Consider the following 7,375-nt stretch of genomic DNA (forward strand, 5'->3'; position numbering starts at 1 on the left):
ACGAAACATAACATGCCTTCCTAACACAAAGAAGACAGAGACCCAGAAAAATACCAAGATGGAGGAATTCGTCCTAAAAGGAAGAACAAGAAAAGGTCATGGCCAAGGATGTAATCAAAACAGATTTAAGTAATATGCTTATCCAGGATTTAAAACAACAATCATAAGGATACTAGCTGGGCTAAAGAAAAGCATAGAAGACACCAGGGAATCCTTTACTGCAAAGAAAAGACCTAAAAACTAGTCAGGCTGAAATAAAAAAATGCTGTAACTGAGATGTGAAACCAACTGATATAATAACCACAGGATGGAAGAAGTAGAACAAATAAGGAATATAGAAAACAACATTATGGAAAATAACAAAGCTGAAAAGAAGAGGGAAAAAATTGGATCACAAAGGTAGACCTAGGGAACTCCACATCTCTGTAAAGCATAATAACATTTGTATCATAGAAGTCTCAGAAGAGAGGGAAAAGGGGGCAGAAGGTTTATTTGAGCAAATTATAGCTGAAAACCTCCTTAATTTGAAGAAGGAACCACTCATACAAATCCAGGAATCACAGAAAATTCCCATTAAATTCAACAAAAGCCAGCCAACACCAAGACATAGTGTAGTAAAATTTGCAAGTTATAGAGATAAGGGGAAAAAAATCCTAAAAACCAGCAAGGGAAAAGAAATTCCTAACTTAGAAGGAAAGGTAACTAAGGTTAGCAACAGATCTATTCACAGAAATTTGGCAGGCCAGAGAAAGTGGCATGATATATTCAATGTTGCAAGTGGGAAAAATACGCAACCAAGAATACTTTATCCAGTGAGGCTGTCACTCAGAATAGGAGAGATAAAAAGATTCCCAGACAACCAAAAACTAAAGGAGTTTGTGAGCACAAAACCAGCCCTGCAAGAAATACTAAAGGGAACTCTGAGTGGGAAAGAAAGACCAAAAGCAACAAAGACTGGAAAGGAAGCTGTGCGCAGTGGCAGTATCGTAGCCAATGAGGTTTATCCGAGGCGCGATTATTGCTAATTGAAACTTTTCCCAAAGACTGGAAAGGAAAAAGACCAGAAATAAATAATATAGAAACAACAACAAAGGGGCCCCTGGGTGGCTCATTCAGGTAAGTGGATAACTCCTGATTTTGGCTTATGTCATGATCTCAGGGTCCTGGGATTGAACACTGCATCAGGCTCTGCACTCAATGGAGTCTGCTTCAGGATTCTCTCTCTCCCCCTGACCCTCTCCCTGCTATCTCTCTAAAATAAATAAATCAACATTTTTGAAAGAAATAACAATAACAACACCAAAACAAAAAACCCCAGTAGAACATATCAATGAAACTAGGAGCTGGTTCTTTGAAAGAGTAAATTGAAAAACCCCTGGCCAGACTTATCAAAAAGAAAAGAGAAAAGACCGAAATAAAATCATGAATGAGAGTGATCACAACCAACACCACAGAAATACAAACAATTATGAGGATATTATGAAAAACTATACACCAACAAATTTGGCAATCTGGAAGAAATGGGTAAATACCTAAAAACATATAAACAATCAAAACTGAAAAAGGAAGAAATAGAAAATTTGAACAAACCCATAACCAGCAAAGACAATGAATCAATAGTCAAAAATTTCCCAAAAAACAAAAATCCAGAGCCAGATGGCTTCCCAGGGGAGTTCTATCAAACAATTAAAGAATTAATACCTATTCTTCTCAAACTGTTCCAAAAAATAGAAATGGAAGGAAAACTCCCGAAATCATTCTACAAGGCCAACATTACCTTGATTCCAAAACCAAAGATCCCACGACAAAGGAGAATTATAGGCCAATATGCCAGATAAACATGGATGCAAATATTCTAAACAAGATACTAGCATAGAATATAGTAAAAGAATTATTCACCATTATCAAATGGGATTTCTTCCTGGGCTGCAGGGGTGGTTCAAGATTTGCAAATCAATCAATGTGACATACTACATTAATAAAAGAAAGGATAAGAGCCACATGATCCTCTCAATAGATGCAGAAAAAACATTTGACAAAATACAGCATCCATTCTTGATTTAAAAAAAAAAAAGCCCTCAACAAAGTAGGCACAGAGGGAAAACACCTAAACATCATAAAGGCCACATACAAAAGACCCACAGCTAATATCAATGCAGAAGAAATGAGAATTTTCCCTCTATGATCCAGAACAAGACAGGGATGTCCACTCTTACCATTGTTATTTAACATAGTACTAGAAGTCCTAGCCTCAGGAATCAGACAACAAAAAGAAATAAAAGGCATCCAACTTGGCAAGGAATAGATCAAACTTTCACTTTTTGCAGATGACATGATACTCTATGTAGAAAATCCAAAAGATTCCACCAAAAAAATTGCTAGAACTAATGCATGAATTCAGTAAAGTCACAGGGTATAAAATCAATGTACATAAATCTTGCATTTCTCTACAACAATAATGAAGCAACAAAGAAATCATGGAATTGACCCCATTTATAGTTTCACCCCAAACCATAAGATATCTAGGAATAAACCTAACTAAAGAGGTAAAAGACCTGTACACTGAAAACTACAGAGCACTTATGAAAGAAATTGAAGATACAAAGAGATGAAAAGCATTCCATGCTCATGGATGAAAATAAATATTGTAAAAATGTCTATACTACTCATTGCAGTCCACACACTGAATGCAATCCCTATCAAAATACCACCAGTATTCTTCACAGAACTAGAATCAACAGTTCCTTAAATTTATATGGAACCACAAAAGACCCCAAATAGCCAAAGCAATCTTGAAAAAGAAAAGCAAAGCTGGAAGCATCACAATTCTGGACCTCAAGCTATATGACAAATCTGTAGTCATCAAGACAGTATGGTATAGGCACAAAAACCAGACACATAGATCAATGGCACACAATAGAAAACCCAGACATGAACCCACAACTATATGGTCAAATAATCCTCAACAGAGGAGGAAGAACAGCCAATGGAAAAATAGTCTCTTTAAAAACTGGTGTTAGGAAACTGGACAGTGACATGCAGAAGAATGAAAACTGGACCGCTTTATTACACCATACACAAAAATAAATTCTAAATGGATCAAAGACTTAAATGTGAGGCAGGAAACCATCAAAATCCTAGAAGAAAACACAGCCAGAAACCTCTAACGCTATAAACATCAGGGTGCATGTATACCTTTGAATCAGTATTTTTGTATCCTCTGAATACCTAATAGTGGAATTTCTGGGTCATAGGGTAGCTCTAAGTTGCCATAGCAACTTATTACTAGACACATCTCCATAGGCAAAGGAAACAAAAGCAAAAACTGAACTACTAGGACTTGATCAAGATAAAATTCTTTGGCACAGTGAAGGAAACAAGCAAGAAAACTAAAAGGCGACCTATGGAATGGGAGAAGCCATTTGCAAATGACATTATCTGATAAAGGGTTAGTATCCAAAATATAAAGAACTTATCAAATTTAACCCCCCAAAACCAAATAATCCAGTTAAAGATGGGCAGAAGACATGAATAAACATTCTTGCAAGAAGACATCCAGATGGAAGAGGCACAAAAGAAGATGCTCAACATCACTGATCATCAGGGAAATACACATCACAACTACAACAACATTACCTCACACCTGACAGAATTGCTGAAATTAACAACACAGGACAACAGATGTTGGCAAGAATGTGGAGACAGGGAAACCCTCTTACACTGTTGGTGGGAATGGAAACTGGTGCAGCCACTCTGAAGAACAGTATGGAGGTTCCTCAAAAAGTTAAAAATAGAGCTATCCTATGACCCAGAAATTCCACTATTAGGTATTTATGCAAAGGATACAAAAATACTGATTCAAAGGTATACATGCACCCTGATGTTTATAGCATCATTATCAACAATAGCCAAATTACAGAAAGAGGGGGCACCTGGGTGGCTCAGTGGGTTAAAGCCTCTGCCTTCAGCTCAGGTCATGATCCCAGGGTCCTGGGATCAAGCCCGCATCAGGCTCTCTGCTCTGCGGGGAGCCTGCTTTCTCCTCTCTCTCTGCCTGCCTCTCTACCTGTGATCTCTGTCAAATAAATTTTAAAAAATTACAGAAAGAGCCCAGATGTCCATCCACTGATGAATGCATAAAGATGTGGTAAATATATACAATGTACTATTACTCAGCCATCAATAAGAACCAAATCTTGCCATTTGCCACAGTGTGGATGGATCTGGACTGTACTATTTCTAAGTGAAGTAAATCTGTCAGAAAAAGATAAATACCATATGATTTCACTCATATGTGGAATTTAAGAAACAAAATGGGTGAATATAGAGGAAAGGGAAGAGAAAAAAAAAAGAAAAGGAGGCAAACCATAAGAGATTATTAACTATAGAGAAAAAACTGAGGGTTGCCAGCAGGGAGATGGGAAGTTATTCCCAGTGATCTCCTTATTTGCTGCGAGTAAAGTTTACTTCGTGTACCACCCCACCTGGCGAATCTGTGACTCACCAAAGAGGGAAGTCACCTTGGTTCAGTTATACTCCCGTCTGCTTGTAAAATTCTTTCATTTTGTACAGCTCCTCAGAGCTCTTTTCTATCTACTAGACTGGATGCTGCCATTCATCAGTCATTGAAAAAAGCCAATAACATCTTTAAAATTTAGTCAGTTGAATTTTTTTTTTTAAAGATTTATTTGACAGAGAGAGAGAGATCACAGGTAGGCAGAGAGGCAGGCACAGAGAGAGGAGGAAGCAGGCTCCCCGCTGAGCAGAGAGCCTGATGCGGGGCTCGATCCCAGGACCCTGAGTTCATGACATGAGCCGAAGGCAGAGGCTTAACCCACTGAGCCACCCAGGCGCCTCCAGTTGAATTTTTTTTTTAACAAAACCCCAAATGACACAACAAACACATAGTTAGAAAAAACTGTGATATATTTGAGTGAAAAAGCAGTAAATATGAGTATGTGAAAAATACAGTTTATAAGTTAATGCTTAATGTTTTGGGGCAAGGGAAGAGGACAAAAAAAAGATACACTGAATTAATAGCAATTGTATTTAATAGGAAAATATGGATTTTTCCCATTTTTTCTTTTTCCAATTTTTAAAAATGAATTTATGATATCTCTGAAATGTTTTAATTAAAAACTTTTATAAAGACAGGATGCCTGCGTAGCTCAGTCAGTTAAGCCTCTGCCTTCAGCTCAGGTCATGATCCCAGTGTCCTTGGATCAAGTCCCACATCGGGCTCCCTGCGCAGCGGGGAACCTGCTTCTCCCTCGTTTCTGCTCTCTCTCCTTCTCTCTCTGACAAATACATAAGTAAAATCTTTAAAGAAATTTAATATAAAGGTACAAAACAAAATTAAAACAATTATAACTTATGTTACATAATTTCACTTGATACCTTAAAATTATGTGTAACCACCAGACATCAAAAATCAAACTAAAATGAACTGTGTTGGGCTATTAACAAGTAGCCTAAATATACTTCTAGAACACTATCTGACATGCTATAGACACAACATTTCCATGTTCACTCTCTTCCCTTTTCAGATGGACACTGGTGCCCTTTCATTTTTATTCATCAAAGCCAAGATCTCAAAACCTGAATTATTGTTTCCGGTTCTTTAGTTCGTGGACCACAAATAATGATAAACCTTAAGTCTCTCAGGAACACTCCTATATAAAGTTGTATTTGCTAAAGGCAAACAATTTAGACTACATCCAACTGAGAAGCTTCTGCACACTGAAGAAAAGTGTCAACAAAACAAGAAAGCAACCTACTGAATGGGAGAAGTCAGGTACTAAGGATAAGGTGTTAATATCCAAGATATACAAAGAAACTCATAAGTCAATGCTAAAAAGTTTTTTTAAATGGACAGAAGATCTGAATACACATTTTTCCAAAGAAGACATCTAGATGGCCAACAGGTACACAAAAAGATGCACAACACTGATCTTCTGGGAAATGCAAACCAATGCCTAGATAGTACCTCACACCCCTCAGAATGGCTAGTATCAAACATACAAGAAATAACAAGTGTTGACAAAATTGTAGAGAAAAGGGAATCCTTGTTCAATGATGGTGGTAATGTCTACTGGTGTAGCCACTATGCAAAACAGTAGGAGGTTCCTCAAAAAATTACAAATAGAATTAGCATATCATCCAGCAACTCTACCGTTGGGTGTTTATCTGAAGAAAGCAATTCAAAAAGATATGTGTACCACTGTGTTCATTGCTACATTTCTTATAATAGCCAAGACGTGAAAGAACTTAAATATCCACCAACAGATGAATTAATAAAGGGGCACATGGAGTATAGATTCATAACAGAGTATCAGTCAGCCATAAAAAATGAAATTTTGCCACTTCTGACAACATGGATGGACCCTGAGAGTGTTATGCTAAGTGAAATACCTCCGACAAAGAAAGACAAAAACCATGATTTCACTTCTCTGTGGAATCAAAAAAAAAATGGACAAAAGATAGACTAATAAGGAGGAGGGGGTGGGGAAATAGATGAAGGTGATTAAGAAGTACAAAATTCCGGTTATAAAATAAGTCACAGAGAAGTAAGCATAGGGAATATAGTCAGTAACACTGTAATAACATTGTATGGTGACAGATGGTAACTACACACATATTATGGTGAGCAGTGAGAAATGTATATAAATGCTGAGTCACTATGTTGTACACCTGAAATATGATATTGTACATTCAATTATACTTCAATTAAAGTAAATTTGTATTTGCTAGGCAGTCATCTAGGCACTGCTTAGGACCTAGTTTTCTGCCCATTGAAGCCGGAGCCCTACTCTGCTTCTAATCTCCCACACTGAACAATCAATCACCCGCCCTTCCTACCTCCTTAATGTCTTCTGAAAGTGTTCATTTTCTCCAACCCACTTGCTGCTCCTCTTGAGCAGAAATTGGCAAGTTTTGGCTGTCAAGGCCTAAATTGTAAATACTCTAGGATTTGTAAGTCCAGATGATCTCTGTCAAAACTACTCAACTCTGTTGTCACAGAATGTAGCTGAAGGAGAGAACAATTTGTCACCCCCTAAATGTGCCTCTTTGCTGGAAGGATGAGTTTGAGCTGATTATTTTTTGAGCAGCAGTAGACACAGGAGATTCTCTGGAAACGCAGATGTTCACCTTTTTCCAAGGGACATTTACATTTATAAAGGAAACTACCATTTGTAAGTTCTCCCTCTCTGTACTAGGAAGAGATGAGTAACTCGAATCTGATCATTATTTACTGTGCTTTCCTGCTAACCTTCCAGAACTGGCTTCCTTCCCAAACTCCAATCTTTCCTCTTTAACTGAAGTTGGTATGTAAAGTAGTGGCTTGGGGGGACACCTGGGTGGCTCAGTCGGTTGA

General features: G+C 37.6%; 1 pseudogene; it reads left to right on the forward strand.

Annotated features, from left to right (window-relative positions):
- Positions 1–964: 964 nt before the first annotated feature.
- Positions 965–1,046, forward strand: LOC123394757 (annotated as a pseudogene).
- Positions 1,047–7,375: the final 6,329 nt, after the last annotated feature.

Source organism: Mustela putorius, unplaced genomic scaffold, assembly GCF_011764305.1.
Source record: "Mustela putorius furo isolate JIRA1106 unplaced genomic scaffold, ASM1176430v1.1 tig00003836_pilon_pilon_pilon, whole genome shotgun sequence".
In the NCBI taxonomy this organism is placed as follows: Eukaryota; Metazoa; Chordata; class Mammalia; order Carnivora; family Mustelidae; genus Mustela; species Mustela putorius.